The 19,560-nt window shown below is 39.0% G+C and overlaps 2 long non-coding RNA genes across 5 annotated transcripts in view; one reads left to right on the forward strand and one right to left on the reverse strand.

The window, feature by feature from the left end:
- Positions 1-19,560, reverse strand: part of LOC141943459 (uncharacterized) — a 183,214-nt gene that overhangs the window by 41,768 nt on the left and 121,886 nt on the right. For 3 of the 4 annotated variants that reach the window (XR_012628956.1, XR_012628959.1, XR_012628957.1), the window contains one exon: positions 4,669-5,948. The exons of the other annotated variant lie outside the window; for it this stretch is intronic. This is a non-coding gene — a long non-coding RNA (uncharacterized LOC141943459). Of the gene's footprint in view, positions 1-4,668; positions 5,949-19,560 lie in introns of those variants that run through there. 4 annotated transcript variants of the gene reach the window in all.
- On the forward strand, positions 713-18,762 carry LOC141943460 (uncharacterized). The gene is made up of 3 exons (XR_012628961.1): positions 713-832; positions 8,199-8,297; positions 18,527-18,762. It is a non-coding gene; the product is annotated as an uncharacterized LOC141943460 (long non-coding RNA).

A 19,560-nucleotide genomic window follows, 5' to 3' on the forward strand; every position in this document is an offset into this window, starting at 1 on the left:
TACATCTGCCTTCCTCCCTCATGCAATCTGCATAACTTGTTAGCATCGTAACTTCCAAGACCTGAATTTTTTGTCAGACAACTGGCAGGTACTTACAAAGTGCAGAAGATGGGCTTTGTCTAGGGATTAAATCAGCAATGAGAGTCCAGGTTAGGATGGACTCTGTCACCAAATTCTTTTCACTACTTTATCCTTTAACTCCACTGTACATAAAATGTTGCTAATGCTGCACCTCTTGGGGAAGTCAGAAAGCTTTGCTTTTTAACATTTGCAGAGTTCAGAGCTGAATATAAAAATGGTATTAAGTTACAAAGTAAAATCATAACAGTAAACGTTTCCCTGAGAAGCCAAGTCTAAACCAGATCCAAAATATGTCATCTCCCTTGAGCTCTGTGTTACATCTGTGATACCAAATACAAAAAACTTGGTAAAGCCTCTCTGAGTAACTAAGAGGCAAGCTGACAAAGCCAAGGCCAAAGAAGATACAAAAAATATCCAGCCAAATATGCAGTCTGCTTGCAATAGCACAGAGAGTAGAGGTACTAAACGCCTTAAGACTGTTTTTTTCAACTGTTATAGGCACCCAGTTTGGGAAATGACTTGAAAAAGCTAGGTGCTTGGCCCATCAGGGTGTCAGAGCTTCTGTTCCAGCTGTATCTGCCTCCTTTATGACCAAAGTGAACTTTGCCTTCCTGAAAAAGGAGAGGGGAGTTGCCAAGAGTCACTCTGAAGCACCAGGCCCAGAGCTGTGTCTGAAATGTACCAGAATTTGGATTTTTCACTAAACACCATTAACCGGTTGGGATTCAGAGCAGCAAACTTGTTTCTACAGGTAAGTGAAAGGAGCAGCCAGCTTTTGTACACCAGCGCAGTTGCAGGAGGAACTAGATTCTGGACTATAGCCGATTGATCCCATTTCAAAACCGGTGTGGGGTGGGTGGGGGAAGCAATAATTATAAGAACAGCTATATTTTTAGGAAGATTGAACACAGGCAATGAAGCAAATAAGGGCTGGCAGCAATTTAAGCAAGCTGTGATCTCCCTATTCTTGCAGACTAGATTTGCAGATAAAGAAAAGCTTTTAATCAATGGCAGTATAAAACTTCCTCCTACTCAGTTTGTTACAGTCTCGTAAAAACAACATCTCAGTCAGGTAGAACTCCTCTTGTCTTGGGGTAGAAGGATGCCCCAGGACAAGCTTTATTCCAACCCCATTTTCTGCATTAATAATTTAGAGGACTTGCAAAAGATCTTAAAAGTTGACTCAGGAAAGCTAAGTGTTTCTGTAGAATGTGTTAAATTTCGTAATAAGATGAGAGACAAGGAGAAACTGCAACTCTGTGTGGTAGAATGAAGGCTAACAATGTTGTTCATTTGGAAATGTCCTAGAGGGCATGCTATAATATAAATTGGTTTATGGTATTAATAAAGTGAGAATTCAAAGGATGATTGTTGGCAGAGGAGAACTTAACCTGGCCCAAAACTTTGAAATTACCAAAAGTAATAGAAGCAGTACTGAAAAATTACAAGATATGTGAGCATAACACAGAGACAATCAAACTGCTTCAGTAAACAAAATATGAAGCCAGTTGGAAGGAACTTGCTCTCCTGAGGGTTGTTTCCATGTGGAGGAGCTCATTTTACATCAGGTTGTCAGCATAAAATGGCTCAATGTCATAAGTGCCTGAAGATACAGTGCTAGGCCAGAAAATGCAATGGTGACTGTCAAGCAGTGTATCAAACTCAGGGTACAAACCCTGTCAAAGCAGAGGACAAGGAGGCAAGCAAAGGAGGGGGAAAAGGTTTAATCCTGAGGGGAAGGTACACATTCGAATACATAAAAATTAAAAGCCAGTGTTTAGACACTATCAGTGGGCACTCTTTAAAATGGATCTAGAGACATCAGCTGCAGCAATGAGTTTATATCTACAACCCTGGCAAATACCCTACCAGGTGGAGGGCTCTCTGCTTCCCCCTGTGAATACATCAATGGTCTGAAGTCCAAGGCAAAGTCTGTTAGGCAGTAAGCACCCCAAAGAACTAAAAGTTAATATCTATTATTTTATAAGCACAAAGGCATGTTTTTCACATGCAGAACTAGCCAAGCTGCTTGTTGATTAACAGTGGGAACCAGGCTGGTGTGTAAGGGCTGAGCTGAGCTGGTACTAGATCTATTAATATTGACCATAATATTTAGGTGACGGCTATATGTGCCCACTGGAAGAGATTGTTACAAGCTACCTCAGCTAGATACCAGGAGAAGCTCTCTAGATAGGGAAACAAATTGACTCAGGTGGGAAACAGAAATTTAAGGAAAAATGTTCATTTAAATCAAGCAGTATAGAAGAAAGCAAAGAACAAGTCAAATCCTGGGAGTTACATGAAGTATCGCTGGCATATACTGAATGAAATCTTTGCCTTTGTGGCAAAATGTGGAGGAAAGGAGGGGGTGAAGGACAGGAACACCATCAGTATTTAACCCACTATCAAACACTCCAAACTTGTCAACATCCAGAACACCAAAAATTCTATATAGCCATCAAAATTTTTGCTAGTGTGTGTATTGAACAACAGAACACATACAGAACAGCCACGTTGATCACTGAGAGTCGTACTGCTGTTGATGATAAAGAAATGGATGATTTGATAAAGGAACATAAAAAGAAGAGTTTTTATAGACTCTTTCAGTTAGTGGCATACTTTGGTTACTGTATTTTCTATGCTATACTTACCCTACTTCTTTAAGTTCATTATTTCCTGAACTGATGTTTTGATCCAGACTCAAGTGTTTAATTAGTGTGTGTCCTGTAAATCTGTTTATTTCTTTGCTAATTTTGTTTGCTTGTTTTTGAACTTATATGGACATTTGCTTCTACAACATTATCTGCCAATTAGTTGTATAATGTAAATATTTAAGTGGAAGGTACTTTCAAAAACTACTTATTTCCATTGCTTTGAAACTTCTTTGTCTCCATGCTCCTATATAGAAGGAAAGGCTCAGCAGTTTTCATACTTATTACTTCAGTGCTCATGTTTTTATAGATTTTCCTTTCCAAGCTGAAAAGTCCTTTTTTGTTGTTCTTTCTTTGTGTAAAAGTTGTTCCAAACATATGGTTATTCTTGCTCTTCTCTATACATTTCCTAGCTCTACTTTATCTATATTAGTTCTAGTTCTACTGTATGGAATGACCACATCTACACACTGTATTCAAGATATGCAGCATTCAAAGCAGCATATTGATATCTTGTCTTCTCTCAGCAATTCTTCAAAGCAGTTCCTTTATCATGGAAGCCAATGCCAAGATTTCATATTACTTTCCTCCTATGCCTTCACCTTACTTAAGAGTTCCTGTTGGATCTTGATCATTTGTAAACCAGAGAAATTCTCTGACAGATTGCCTCTTCACAACTTCCAAAAATGCCACAATTTTTATCAAGTTGCTCCTCAGTCTTTCGTTTTTTTTTTTTTTTTTTTTTTTTTTGGCCAGCTTTATTGTTTGCTCTTTCTTTGATAGAGTTTATGCCCTTTTCTCTTTCCCCCAGCTGGATATGACTTCCACCTTTTTGGGAGGGTGTCTTTTTAAGAGCTACTTTACTCTTTCATTTGGCTGCTTCACGAAGCTGGATCCTTTTCTTTTTGTAGTTGGGTTTTCACTGAATGATTCTGTTTAATTAGCACTGTTCATTAACTGTGATCTGATGTGGTGGTTTTAAACATTGTCTGTGCAAGCTATAAAAAATATGTCCTTCTAGCTGCTCCTTTTTAGCTTCCTTTTAACTAGTTTTCTCATGGTAGTGTAGTTATATTTTTAAAATGAAAATGCTATTGTGCTGCATCTTCCTTTCCTATAACCCAGTTCAACATACTTATATGAGAGCATATCACAGTCATTTTGCAGTGTCCTTTCCATATTTTTTTTTTTTAAATGCAGATAAAAACTAATTAGCTGTAAAAAGAATGACTTCAGGAAGAACACTTTTTTCAAAAACAAACTCCCATTCTGGTAAAGACAAAGCCTACCTTTGTAGGAGGTAGGTTTTTCAGTATGGGACATAAAGATACAGTTGCTGCTCTGTGCTCTCATTCTTTTACTTTGGGTTGTCCTTAAGAAAAAAACCCTGGCTCTAGTTGCCTTAAAAAAGTATAAAGATGCATAAAAGATTGAAAGGCAGATGATGACTAAAGAGAACCACTGCTGCCCCTAGACAGTAGCTAGTGAGCAGGAAGAGCCATGGTGCACTGGTGGCTCTGACATGTTAGTCAGGAACCCAGGTGAAATGATCGATTTAAGTTATCTCAGTCGAAATGATCGAAATAGCCAAATGTAATTGTTTTGACTTGGAATAGGGGAGTTAGCTATGTTTACCTAAAACAAATCACCTGTACTTTCTATTTGATTGCTGTAAAGGAGTACAACTAGATATCTCGCATCCCTGCAATCTTTTCTGGACAATCCTTTTTCTTCCAACCTTCCCTTTAATTTGCAGTTTAATGGTACTAAAATAAAATGATGTGGCATACTCCCTGTCCTGATATGACACTTGTCACATAACATTATGTACTGAATTTTTGCCAAGATCTCCCCATTTTACAGCCCAAAATAAACCCTCAGTGTGCTATGAGTACATATTGTCCATCACTCATCTTTTCTTCTTGAGTCCTGATTTTGCTGTATTGGAAAACATTGGCAACAAAGTCCATAATAAATGGAAATAATGTCTGAGTGAAAACTGCAAGAGCACAACTTTTTCACAATTTATATCATATACTCATTGTACATTGTTTCTCCATATAAAATGTTTCCTGACAATCTATGACATCAGGGCCAAAACTAACTTGTTTTATGGCAGCAACTGAAGCATATAATTAAAATTAAAATCAGAAGGCTTGCAGGGACTGTCTGTTTGGAAGGAAAAATAGACCAAGAGGTATTTGAAGATCTCTGCAAATCCATACTATGCACATCTGTGATGAAGTAAACGCAGCAAGGAGCTTTTGCTAGTGACCTAAATAGGATCAGATATGAAGGATCTGGATCTTAATGTTCTTGGTACTTGGAAACATAAGCAGGGGAAAGACTTAGTCTATAACGCATACAATTTGAATGCTATTTAAAATATAGAATTGAAGTTATAGAATTCACTGGAAATTCAAGATTTTTTAAAAATCCCTCTTAATTATTTACATTATCCAATTATTACACTTAAAACTTTATCTATGATTAGTTAACAACTTTCTGTGATAACTTTCAGTTACTCATTTCATACAGTCAAAAGAATGCTACATATACTAAAGTCAGTTATGACAAGCGTGTTAGCTAAGTAGGATGTAAAAAGCTTAAAGGTGATATCCCTCAGAACTTTCATGTCTAAGGAGCAGAATCAGCAAAACTTTCAAGATTACCAAATTAAACATTATGATCAGTGTGAATGACATGGACAATTCTTGACAAACTTCAATTTTTATTACATGTTCTCTCGTGCAGTGGCTATAGTAGAGGGTCAGACAAAAAGATAACCACTCTTTGCACTGTACTACAGAATGATTTGCACAGTGCCATTGTATTGTCTTCTCCACAGACTCCTTCCCACATGGGGATTAAAGAGAACTTAGATGCCCAAGTGCAAACCAAAACCCCTCTTTTTTACTAAAAAAAAAATCTGATGTTTGCCTAAGCTTTACAATTCATGCAGCATATAGGATTGTACCTGCAAACATACTGAATACCTTGGCACTATACTTGAACTTTCTAGATCTCAGGCTTTGGTGGAGAAACCAGAGCAGAAGTCCTCCAAAAGTTCAGTCCAAATAGCATAATCAGAACATGCCTGATATGCTCACTAGTTCCATTTCTTCAGCAAATGCAGTTCTGGCTGCTACTTTCTTGTAAGATTGAGAGAAGCATCCTTCAATATTACTCTTCTGAATATTTATTCAGGTGGGAAAGCTAGAAGGAAGAAGGAATAGGAAAGAATATGAAGAATGATCAAATGTGCAAATACAGGATGGATTAATAAGCCAGGTAGCAATTGTGTAGAATAAGAGCTAAGGGTGGTTTTGGATAACATCTGCCAGAGAAAAGACTGATGTGATCAAAGTGATTAGCTGTTGCATTTACTTCCTTGTTTACGACAAAATCACTCTGCTTGGATAGCAGCTGGTGGAATAGGACCTGAAGTCTTATCTCTGAGAACAATTTAATGGGCAGTATTCATGTTAAACAAATGTGTAGTTCACAAGACTAACCAGCAGAGAGCAACACTATTTAAATTTGAGCTGAGCATGATATCTTGACAAACTAATTATTTCATTACTGTGCATAAAACTGTATAATGCAGTATGGCAAATGTAAGGCTCTGTTACATTAGTCACAGCCACTCACTGCCAATGCATTCCAATGTAATGTCTAACCCAGAAAAACATGTATGCAAATCATCTGAATACTTGCTTTTAATTTGCATGATGTTGAGGGGTTCTTCTAAGGTTATGATGTATGGCAAACTTGTAAAATTAAACACAGATGTACTTTTATTTCACACACAAAATTTAACTGCAAAGCTTTAACAAGGAATTTGCACAATGCAATGATTTCCTCTAGCCACCTGAAGTGGTCAGCTGGTTGAGAATGAACTCAGCTTGCACAAGGTATATTGGGCAAATAAAGCCCATCTATTTTTTCTGCAAATTTTTCTATATCTATTGGTGGAAAAAGTTTACCATCTCCTTTACACGGCAGCCCCTGAAATTTCTCAGTCTGGAATTACTCCAGCCACTCTCTTGGTGCAGCCACTGGACAACAGCTATGAAAACTGTCTGCACATTTTAGGCTGAGGGCATGGTGAGGTGACCTGCTCAGCCCAGTCACCCTGAGAGATGCAGCAGAAATCTCCCCTTCAGTGAAGCTGGCAGTCTAGGCAATTACTTTTCTTGCCCTTTTCCAGCTTCCTAAAGATGTAGGGACCAGCTTAAAATCAAGTCTTTAAGCTGTACCAAGAAGGGCAAGGTAACTGGCTTTCCCAGATGGTGGGAGACTGGCATCATGCCTATCCCAGCCCACAGGGTTATACTGGAAGATGATGTGTCTGCCAAGGATCATTAACATTTCCTAATGCTGCCAGTGAGCAGAACGTCTCTGCCATTCTCTGCTATTCTCTGCCATTCTCTGCCTGGGTGTACACGGCAGACATTATATAGAGAGCTGTCTTGGAACAGTTTTCAAATTTATAGTAAGAGATATCATAAGATGGCAGTGAATTCCCTGGTAAATGTGAAATAGGTTCTGAAGGGAGAAATCCTGAACTGTCCAAGTCATATAATACCTCTAAAATACTTTTCCCATCTCCGTTATTTTTCCACTGAGCCTCAAACAAAAGGTTACAAAAAAGAACAGTCTATCCCTTTCAATTTCTTTAGGATGAAATTAGAAATTTTGTCTTTGATCAGGTTCCAGAAAACAACAAAACATAGGGAAAAAATGTTTAACCCACATTGTAGTGCTCTGTATACTTAGAAAGTTAACTGGCTTATTGAGCATCTTACAGTAACATAGTACATACATTATGATGAAGTAGAGGTAGGCAACAAACTTTCCATTAATATCTTTCTGGTTGGCCAACTGAAATTATTTGGTCTCTTTCCAAGCAGTTTCACCCACAAAGTATTCTTGTAGTCTGTCTTGCAAAAAGGGATATTCACTGTAAATTTTGATTAACTATTACTAAATATTTCCAGAAAGTGAATTTGAAATTAACACAGAGACTTCACAGCAGCAGTCTGATCCAAGAAATTTGTGCTCAGCTAGTCAGGGAAAAGGAACTGTAGCACGTGTCAAAATATTGGACCAGTTACAAATTATCAGAGTTCAAAACAAATAGTATACAGAAGATGCAGAGGTCAAGCACAAGTCATTTTGGTTTGTTAGTCCGATTAATTTCCCAAATCATCTGAAAGAGTATGGAGATCTTTACAACACAAAAACATGGAAATGTCACTGAGTAAATTACTTGCTTCAAAAGATCCTCCAAACTTGCCTGTACTCTTGAAGTCACAGGTATGCATCACAGTGGAGAGGATGTAATATCAAGATTTAAAGCAAGAATATGGGAATTTCAGTTCTTAGAGCTATCAAGAAGTGTAACAGCACTGAAAGGAGGTAAAGAGGTACTAATTACTCTGTGTCTTTGTGGTCCTTTCCTAGTCTGCTTGTCCTGGCATGTTTGAACACTGAAAGCCGACTGAACACAGGTAGTTTCCTCTCCGATCTAAGGTGTAGCAGATGATGCTTGTGGTACAAAGGGTGAGTAATAATGTCTTGAACAATTTCATTTATCAAATGGTTTGAAATGCAGCACCTAACTAAAGTCTCATATAACACCAGGAGCCAATCCTACCTTGTGTATGCGTGGTATAGAATACCATTAAACCAGCTTCCTCTTATAGCATCTTAATGTGACATATGTTAAGTCATTCACTTCACTTGGACAATATAGTCAGTACACTTCCATCATTACTAAATGCCACTGGCATTTGTGTCACAGGTGTCCATGGGGCTGGATACTCATGGGGAAGATGACAAAGCTCCAACTAGAAACTCAAGACAGAAAGAGATATTCCTCAAGGAGAACAGGTGTGAGGGAACCCTCAGAAAGGAAGGTTTTCTTGCAAGAGACACTATGGATCCCATCTGAATTGGCAGGATTAGGTAAAATAGCTAAAAGAATGAGATTTCATGAGTAGAGGGGCTGTATAAGAGGTGAAAGACCCCTTTGTCCTCTGGGAAGATTACTCAGTCCCATCATATCCCTTGTTCTTGCTGGCATTCTGGCCAGACAGATTTGTTCTTCCCAGTACCAAGAAGGACTAAGGATAATGCAAAGTGAAATGCATCTTTTCCATCTCATACAATATCTCCTCTTATGCTTTATCTTCTTATTTTTCATAAGAGTATTATTTAAAGTAAAGAAGCACACACAAGACAGGCTGGGGATTCACTTCTGTTCCACATGGTGAAGTGCACTTAGCACTCCCTCCTACTTGTGCCTGAGCACAGTCCTGCCCCGGCTTGCTTGATAGCTCTGTGATGTATCTGCTTATAAGGTACAAATTGCTACAAGATCCAGCAGTCTAGAGTGCATTTATTCCACCAGCACCTCTAGGGCTATAGATACATTAGGTTTGCATGACAGCATACAGGATGAAGGTGTAACCTCTCCAGCATTACAGCCTAAAGACTCCAAATATGTTTTGTGATAACATTGACTACTAACCTGCATCACTGTGGATTTCTCCTATAACATTCAGCACAGTTGAATAGATACATGCCCTCAACAGGTGCAGATGTGAGCTGAGATGAACTGTGTGTATGAAAGAGTGCATGTAGTACCAGGACATAAGAATGGGCTCCTCTGCTCCCACCATTTCACACTACATTTTATTTCCCCTTATTTATTTCAGTTATTTGCTGTGCCAGCATGACTGCAAAGCCTTAGAACATATGCATGTCTGTATCTTAGCAATGCTATAGTATCAGCAGTTTTCACTAGAGGTGTATGCTGGCCCTTCTGCTCTCAGTAAATGGCTGGCAATTTACAAGAATTGTGATACTTCTGGTTTTCATACATTAACCTGTTATTGACTGGTCCTTTTCATGGTTTTTGACACCATCCAGATCTCCAGAACCACATTTGAGGAAGATATTCTGGTCCCATTAGACACATACAAGGTGACCATAGATCATCCCTTCCTGGGGAATCTGGCAAAACCTTGACTCAGGCAATCACTGCCTTCTCAGCAGCCCAGGTCAGCTGTGTCTGGAGAGCTGGCCTAGTGGCTGAGGATGACAGTTCATCATGGGTGACCTCTTCTTCGCAAGTTTACAATCCAGCCTGCTATATCATCTATCTCTCTATCTATCTATCTATCTATCTATCTATCTATCTATCTATCTTTCTGCAACTGATGCCTTTCCTGGATGCTAGCTGGGATGAACTGGGGGTCAACTGCGATGAACTGGGGTATCTAGATGCAGAGCTGGACAGAAGGACTGCTGTAGTATTTTTCTTTCCAGGGGAAGGCATGGACATATCTTCTTTGAACACCTCAATAAACACTGCTAATTACCTCTCAATCCTAACCTGCCTACAGAACTTCTGGACTTTTTCTGGTTAAGGTTTTGAGTCTCCATTTGAAAGCCACCAGTACCTTAAACAGAAGAGCCAACAACACCTAAAATTAGATGTGTGAGGAAGACTATAATAGTAGGACAAGTATACAGCAATACTATCAAGAATACTCTCCCAGTCTCCATCAAGTTGCAGCCCAGGAGCTTTCTGATCCTGATAGAGCATCATTGTATAGCAGTAAATAGATTATTCTCCCATGAACTTGTCTAGAAGGCTTGCAGATGCATTTTCATGACTTGAGGAAGGCTCATCTGTACTTGGCCTTTTCTTATCACCACTGCTGATCATGAGAAGAAGACATACTTAAGCATAATCACATCTTCCTTGTCAGCACATTTCCAAGTTCTAATATTTCTAAGTTCTAGGTGAGTGAATTCTTTGGGAAATTTTCCCAGTTACACGTTAGAGATCATTTTTGAGCTGTGAGCTTTGATTTGGGAAAATCAATAGGTAAGTATCCATCATATGAACACACATCTAGCAAGTTAATGACCCTTGCATGCAGAAGAGATGCTAGACACCAAATAAATCCATAGGAGGATTAGAGGGCTAGTCTTCCAGAACCATGACTGTTTCAATCTACAGAATGAAAGAATCAATTTAAAAAGTGTTCTTAATAATTGAACTAACCCCTCTTTTGGAGATGGCTTTAAGAAATATGAAAGAGTTATGAAAGCTTTCTTTGGAAGATGGCGTAATCTTCAAAATCATCCCAGTGAGTACATTTCAAGTTATTTTAACAGAGCTGCTAATTCATCATGTATATTTTATGGAAAGATATTCCTCTTTTCTTAGATCTGTTGGGCTGTAAGCTAGTCATGGTATGTTGTGTCTTTACCTGTATTCTTTGACTGGATGCCTCAGAATAAAATATATTATCCCTCTTGTGTGCCAAGTTCTTGAATGACAGGGACAAAAATACAGTTTGGAAGCTGCTTATTGTTACATTATGCAGTCGCTTTTGAAATAGTTAAAACCCAAAAACTCCAAGTTAGGTAAGTTAGAATACCATTTGCTGAACATAAATTTCTAGATGTCTGCCCACAAGGGAAAGAGAACTCACTTTATGTATTTGTTGAACAGAAAATGTGGCATTGCAAAGCCTATGAATTACATAGTGTTCTCCCTGAAAAATAGAATTGCATAATATGTTGTTTTACTACTGCACGTAGTAAAAAATCATTCTTAGGTCTCAAAGCCAGAAAAAACAACACATGAAAGGACAAACTGACTACAAGTTCACTGCTTTGGATATAAAAAGGTATCTGGCATGATGAAGTCTTTTTTAGTCCATGTGTTTTTCATTTGAATTGGTTCATGTAAGGTTCTTTCAAGAGGAGGAAAAAAATGGGATAAATCTCCTTAGGAATAGAACTGTGCAAGCTTGGGAAACTTGCTGGGCAAGCCAGCTTCTTTTGTCCACCAAATTCTAGGGGCACAAGAGCCTAATGAGAGCTTAATTAAAATTGATGTGAAAAAATTAAACACTTTAAAGTATTGTTTTGGAGCTTGCAAAGCTCATGCCAGTGAAAGTCAATCATTTTGTGGCTTTGGAATTTAGTTCAATTAATATTTTTTTAGTTTCATCTGCAGGCCTCTCTTGCTATCTCATCTCTTCATCTGAAAAGAAACAAACTAGGAAAAAATGCTGTTAGGAAAGAGCCCATCTGTCTATTTTCCTCAGTTTCCCTGAGTTCCGGGGAGTGAATATTTAAGTATTCATGTCAGAGTTCAGATGCTCTTCCCCTTTCAGGACATTTTTCTACATTGTCTTTTGCAGACAAGCATGAAATCATTCTGTTTGAGCTCTGAGCATATGTGCATTCATTCTACGCATCCTTGGATGGAGCACGCTGCTGAGCACAAATTGATATTTTCTGTCTTTCAGCAGGGGCTTTAGTTTGGGCTCTGCACTGTAAATGCAGTAACATGGCTTCCAGTTCAGTGCTGTCATACATCCAACTGGCTCAAGTGTTGGGCAGAGAAACTTGTATTCTGCCTGCAAAAGACTATGTAGACATACTCTGATACTCATTCACACTGGGCTTGATCTGATGCCTGCTGGAATCAATGATAGTCTTTATACTTCAATAGGTTTTGCAATAATGTTTTTTCAATGCCTTGCATGAAGTATTTATCACTCAGAACTTCTAGGGACTTCAGTGGGCCTCAGGATGCTCAGTATCTAGAAGTGTTAGCTTTTGCCATTTCAGTTCAGATATCCTTTTCACACAGAAATCAACACTCTTGTTGCAAGCAAATTTCCATTTTGGTGACAGACTTAGGGAGCATGAGCATCATTCATCATGTAAGTGATTCTGTTGGCACCTCTGCTTGGAGAACTTTGAACTCTAGTAAGTTCAGGGACGCAGTCAGCGCTTGTTTTGTTGGTAGCGCTGCCTGATTATAGAGCCTACTGTACACCAGTGCAAATAAGGGCTGGGAATCAGTGGTGTTACATCAACCTGATAAATGTGAATAGTCAGGCTTTATAAGGATAATGGTTGCTTGAAAGAGAAATGGCATCAGAAGTTAATGTATTTTTTAATAGAACAGTTTTCTTTAGCCCCTTAGAAGTAACACTCTCCATAGGTACTCTAACAAGGTTTCAATGACAGGCAATTAATTCTCTGTTTATTTTTACATCAAACATATTTACTCAAGCTAGAACAGAAAAGTTTAGTCTATCAGCAATGATTTTTGGGGGTTGTTGATTTTTTCCATTTGGCAAAAGAAACTAAAATAAACAGTTTTTTTTTTTTTTTTAAAAAAAGGCTTCTGGGTTTGGGAGGGAAAAACCCACTTCCTGAAGTGGTTAATCTTGAAAACAGAATTTCGGGACCCTTCTGTTATAACTTTGTATTACGAACCAAGTAGAAAAACAAAACAATCTGAGTGGTGAAGCAACATGATCAGCTGGTTTTTTGCTAAATTAAGCTTTTCTATGAGCTAGGCCAACGGATATCAGCTATCTCTGGACATGAACATATTTGTGTCTCAAGAGAATATTATGGGTATTTTGGTGAAAAAGTCAAGACTCTAGACAGCACAACAGAAACTATTTCTTACATATCGTTCCCAGGGAAACCAAACTGAAAGCAGAGCTTTCCAAAGAGGAAGCAGCCATCACAAAACACTGACCAGCTGTAGGTGGATATGCTTCACAGAAATACCACTTCTGGAGTTTTTCTTCTTTTTATTTTTTTTAAACAGTGAATAGATCTTTCAATCCCATTGCTCCTGCAGGTGAGTTCAACTGAATAATAAAGAACCTGTTTTTGCAGCCACATCAATTTTACATTTATATGAAGTCTGCTGCAGCCAGTTCAGTAAAGACAAAATTCTGTCCCTGGGACTGAGAGGCATGATGGCACTGAACACAAAGCCCAACCACGAGCATTGGTCCAACTGAGTTTTTGCAATGAAGACATTTCTTCAAGTCAATGGCAACAAAGCAATCAAGTTCAAACACTGTAAATCCATGTATAAATTTGTTTTGTAATAATCATCCCCACATCTGTACTAAAGCTTGCTTCTTATACTCTATGCACTCTTATCTGTGATATTTTCTTTTAGTACTCTCATCACTATGATGAACTTTTAAAGCCAAGTTATGGCACTATTAGAGTCAACCCAGAATCTTTTGATCAAATAATCAAATTAAATATCAAAAGGCAATTAAAAATCAAAAGATTTCAGTCTACTTTCACTTTTCAGTTGAGCATGATGAAAGCATTATTATTATTTTATTTCCTCCTACTTTCTTGGGTCCTGCCGTGTGGCTCGGGTGATACAGATGCACAATTATTGAAGCAGATTTAACTTAGATCAAAGCATGATGGAATTCAAAATTTTACTACTCTCTCTGAATTTCAAAGATACTGTTCCATAGTTTTTTCTGACCCATCGCCTTAAAGCATAGCAAATTCTCAGTTTACACAACACTTCTTGCATCTCCAAAGACATTGAACACTTCACAAAGAATTGCTATTGCACTTATATTTTTCATACCCTGTAAATTCTTTTCTTCATTTTCAATTAAATGTTCTTATCAAGAGGCAAATAGATCTTCTTCCTTACATTCTAAAAAAAGCAGGATCCTGTGCCCAGAGTATTTATGATTTAGAGGGACAGGTTGCACCAGTTGCACCTGGAGGAACTGCAATAAAGAAGAACAGAAGAGTGTCCTTAAGAGCTCAGACATATTGTGGGAGGGATGAATATGTCTTCCTCAGTGTGACTAGCCAACTCTGCTGGCCCCAAAGAAATCAGCTGGCCCCATAAGCTCTCAGAATTGTTAGGCTGACAAGAAAGTATTTGCGTCAGCTGACCTGAAGCCCACAGTGTACAGGCCTGCATTAGAAGGCTGAGCTCCCTTAGCCTGCCCATCACACATAGAGCAAACAAAAGGAAATGGATTCCTTCAGAGGAATTCAAAGCAGGATGTGTTCTGAACCACTGTTTGCAAAGGCATTTTTGTCTCTCTGATGATTTTAGGAGGAGTCAAGGAAACCTCCTAACTAGGGCACTTACTATTAAGATATTAGGCAATGTGAATACTGCAGCGGTACAGGGGCAGGGTAGCTCCATTGCTTCTTTGAGGGTTCAGCCCATTTTTTCCATTGCACTTCCACAATCTTTACAGCAAGAGCTGTGGCCTCTCCACACTCTTCACATTTCCCAAAATCCAGACAGCCATCTGCAGAGCAGTGGAGAGTTCAGACACCAAGGGAGTACAGGGGAAAAAAAAAAAAAAAAAAAAAAAAAGAAGAAAAAAGCATGGAGAGGCAAGTTGTGACATTAATGTGTGTGTGTGTCTGCCATGATGGTTTAAATATGGTTTAGTGTTGATATGTCTGTAGGAAGGAAAGCACAAAATAATTTTGAAAAGGCATAACAGCAATAAGGTGATTGTAAGGGAATGTAATCAAAGAGATGTGAGGCTGTGAGTGCTGATACAACACAGTGGAAAGGGGAAGGAAGTCAGAGACATGGGAACATGCTGGCTAATGTAGGATCTTAGAAGCTGGAGCCAAGAATTTGTCTACATAAAAAGTACATTGGGAGTCCAAGGATGTCCTCTCCTCCAGTAGACAAAAGCCAGATGCAGTGGGTCTTGCTACGCAGCTTTGTGTCACTATTACATGTTGGTTTCATTAGTTCTGTTTTCATCAAGTGTTATTAACTCATCATCACCACAGGCTGTCTTTTTGTCATGTAAAGCTTTGTACTCTGAGCAAAAACTCATTCATTGCTCATAGTTTCCCCCAAGCAGAAGAGCGATACCTTTGTGGCAGGAAGGACAGTCATGATACCTAAATTGCTGGAGCACACAGAGGCAGTGTGGCAGACCCTGCCAGTGAGCTGGTGCCTTTGTGGAGGAAAACAGAGCAACAACTCCATGCTAATCCTGTTATACCCCTAAGATGCATAAGTGTATATAGACAAAAATGTCTTCATTGTCAAAAACCGCTAGGGTTTGGGACCCAGATAAAAAGACAGCCCATCGGAACCTTAATTTCATTTAAAGTGAAAAGTCTGTTTCATCCTTAGTTTTTGAACAAAGTTATGACCAGGATTTTTTCACCACTGAATGCTGGGTTTAGTGTCAGCTACTTAACTATCTAAATATTTGATATGTGACACCAAATTGCAAGGGCTGTCCTTCACAACAGATTCTTTAGCTTTCCCAAGACAGGTAACTGTCATTTTGGGTGAGTGTATGTTTAGATGTACATTAGAGATGGATTTCACCAAATTAGTTAGGTGCCAGTCTTCACACAAATATTTACAAATAAGGTATTTGTTACCTGTGATGGGGGAGAAACACAGCTGATACGTTTCTAGACAAATTCCCTGGCTATCTCTTTATGGTGCTTTTGTTTCTTGCCTTCATTATTATGCAATGCTATTCATTGCTAAGACCCTAATGAGGAAATCACCCTTCCATACTTCAGATGGCTCTGTGCTTTGGTTTGACTTGCAGCAGATTAATCCTGTCTCTTGCATTGAGTCTTGTTGCCTATGACTCCCCTGAAAAAGAAGGCATTTTCTCTTTGTGAATAAATTTTGCTGCTCTGGGATATTATTTAGCTTTGTGAAGTCACTGTGCAAACTGCCAGCACTCAGAGATTATGCTCTCCAGGTTTCTTTTGTAATCTGCTCTGTATCAAACACAGGCACCTTCTAGGAAGCTCATCTGCACCCTGGGAAAGATGTGCAATCCCTACCTGCTCAGTTTCTTCTCACTTTCACAGAAAGGCAAGGCAGAGTCTTCTGCTGGTTGTAATTTCTCCCTTCTTGCCTTGCTGCCACCTGAGATTATCATTAGGCTAAACAGAGTAGTGAAGGTGGCTTTTTTCCCCTGAGTCACAGAAGTGTAGCACTGATTCACCCTCAGAAGATGTACGGCATGAGTGTGATGTCCCCATTCCAGCAAGTCAGCCACAAAACATGTGTTCAGCACATGACCACATTAGCTGTTTTGCTCTGTCATGCACAGAAGGGTCTCTCACACCAGCTGGATGGGTGGCGCAGCAGATAATGGCAGCTGCAACCTGAGAGAGAAGTGCCTGGCTCCACCTCAGGCATGAAGCCAGACACAGAGCCTGACACAGTGCCATGCTCATGGTTAGTCCCAGAATGCTTTGCTCCCATTAAAAAATCTCTATCCCTTTCTTGAAGCCCATTTATTTTAGGGAATATTTGTTATGCTGGTGCAACTGGAGGGCACGTTGTGCTGGTGTAAACAAGCCCAGGGGAGGTGTCATGCCGTGTTCCCACTATGCCCTCTTTGTTCTGCTCCCTTCTCATCTCAGTGACAGCTGTGTCCTGGGCAAAGCTTGTCATTTATTTGTAAAAGTGTGGTATTTTTAGCCTGATTTCCTATTATGAGCACTGTGAGATCATGTCCTCCATGTGACCATAAGTGTTTGTGGAGAGGAGAGCCATTGTATATGTATCCAATAGCCCCGCACCCTTCCCTGTAATTTTTTACCCTGTTTATCAGTCTCAACCAAATGTGTCAGAAGGTTGAAGAGTTCTGAAATGTCAAATGTCTGGTATGTTGTCTGAGAAAAAGGTGCTGTTAAAAGGAAAGCACTAACCATGGTAATAACAGCACACCAAATACTAGACATCAGAAAATATGCAGGGTTTCTCTTCCCTCTCCCCTCCATCCATGACAGACAAATGTATAGGAAACCAAACTTCGGTCCTGCTGCTTGTTGAATTACTTTTTTTCTGTAAGGTTCAGTGTAAACAATGGTTATCTCACTGAATGCTCCTTCCAGTCTCACTTCAGTTTATAGACAATACTGACAGACAAAAACTGACTCCTGCGAGCTGTGTAATGACCAGGATGCCACCATTTTATATGTCTTCTGCTCTCAGTTTGCCAAAGCTTGAAAACTATGAAGGCTCAAGGCTTATACCCTTGCATATATTTTGGGTTTGCTTTTTATAGTGTTTATCTTGCTGTATCTGCACCCCCTGCTGTGCGTGGTAGCAGAGCTATGAACTGAGAGCAGTTTCATCTGTAGATCTCCATATATATCAGGTCACCTGGCCATACACGGGAAACCTGACTTTCACTGACTGCTACTTTTTGTCTTTGCTATTTAGAAAATATTAGTAAGAAAGGGCATCTATCAGACCACATGGTCATCACTGACACATGCTAAATAGATAATACACCAAAGAAACAATAATGTTAATAATGAGTAACAGGGCAATTCAGAAGTAAATTGGGGCTTCTACCCCATTCAGTCTGAAGTCTTAACCTGACACTGCTTCTTCTCCAGTCTATTAAGAAGTTGTACCCTACTAAATGCCTAAATTTCAGTAAACTAAGAGTGACCTGGAAGTTAAATTAAATATCCCACTGTCATATAAGAAATGGCCTTGTCGCACACTGTAAATTCTGAGAAATTCCTTTAATGCCTGTAGAAAATATGCTTAGGTTTCACCCTATGAAAAACCCAAAAAACAGAGTGAAAGGCAATGGGCAACTTGATCCCCTTGTAAACTTTTGTAACTTTCTAACCCATGCTTGTGTTACAAAACTAAATTGACCTTGAATGCAAATTTTAAAAGCATTGTTAAGACATTTCCATTTTTTTCTCCTTGTCCTTACTTTGAAGTTAACTTTAGGTTTGATCAACTCAAATAATTATTTGCTAATAGCTACTGGCAATAGCAATGCAACAGTCATGAATTTCCATCTTGATCCACTGTACTGTATTGAAAATACTGAAAAGGTGATACCTTTGTATTATGCTAGGATTCTTCAGACAGGCTATGAAGTTTGTGAAAGATTCTCAGTGAATACTGGTTTTATTTCTAGGTACAACTTTGGAAGATACAAGTTACACAACTTTTCAGAGCAACAGCATCCCAGCAGCACAAATTAACTTGGTCTCAGTACCATGCTACTCTGATTTTACAGCTTTTGGATCAGAGCTCTGGCATATGGATCAGCACTGGTAGTGACCTGAACCACAGACAGAGTAAGGTGATGCTTTTCTGCAAAAGATTGTTGCCCAATAAAGAATGGAGAACTTTGCTCACCACTGTTGGGAGAAAGGGGAAAAGCTGGCTATTAAAATGGTGTTTCCTTACTGCCTGACAGTAATGTGGACTCTGGAATTAAGAGAGGTAGGGAAAAATGCATTTCATGGATCATGAGTAGATCTGGTTTTGAAGCACCAACTTCAGCTGAGAAGATAATGAGCTGTCGAAAAGCCTCCTCTTGCTGTACTGAAGTAGACCTGCTAGGGAAAATATCCTAATACCATCTCACTTTCAGACGTCTGAATGTTCTTCCTGAAGCCTTTTCTGTTTTCTTCAGACATGTGCAGCTTTACTTTATTCAATACAAATAGGGTAGTGTATAGTGCACCTCCTGTAAAGGTCCATGGAGAGACTTAAAAGAAGTTGGGGTTGGCAAACAGCCCTTGTCCATACTGCATTGTTTGAAATGCTTACTCAACTTCCCATCTTTGACATTGTTTTCAAACATACAAGCATTTTTTAATGAAAGGAGTAAACTGAAATGTCAAATCCTTTAGATTTTCCTTTATGCTGGATAAGCACAACTGAAAGAGACAATAGCTCTAAAAAGTTGCATAGATCTGTTACAGAGAAAGACTTCTTTATAAGGAAAGTTAGAGAACGTGGAGAATGGTAAAAAAGTGAAGAGTAACAGTATCAAATTTGTAGATGAGATGAGAGCATGAAAGAGGGAATATTAGTTAAGTAGAAAAGACCAAAAATGTGTGGAGGTTTTATTACTGTGCAATATCATTAGAATGAGTCACAATTGAGCAATTTTGCCTTAGAGGAGTTCCTTTGATTCTTGGTAAGAAACTGGGAGGTTCT

The sequence above is a fragment of the Strix uralensis genome, chromosome 4 (assembly GCF_047716275.1).
Source record: "Strix uralensis isolate ZFMK-TIS-50842 chromosome 4, bStrUra1, whole genome shotgun sequence".
NCBI lineage: Eukaryota > Metazoa > Chordata > Aves > Strigiformes > Strigidae > Strix > Strix uralensis.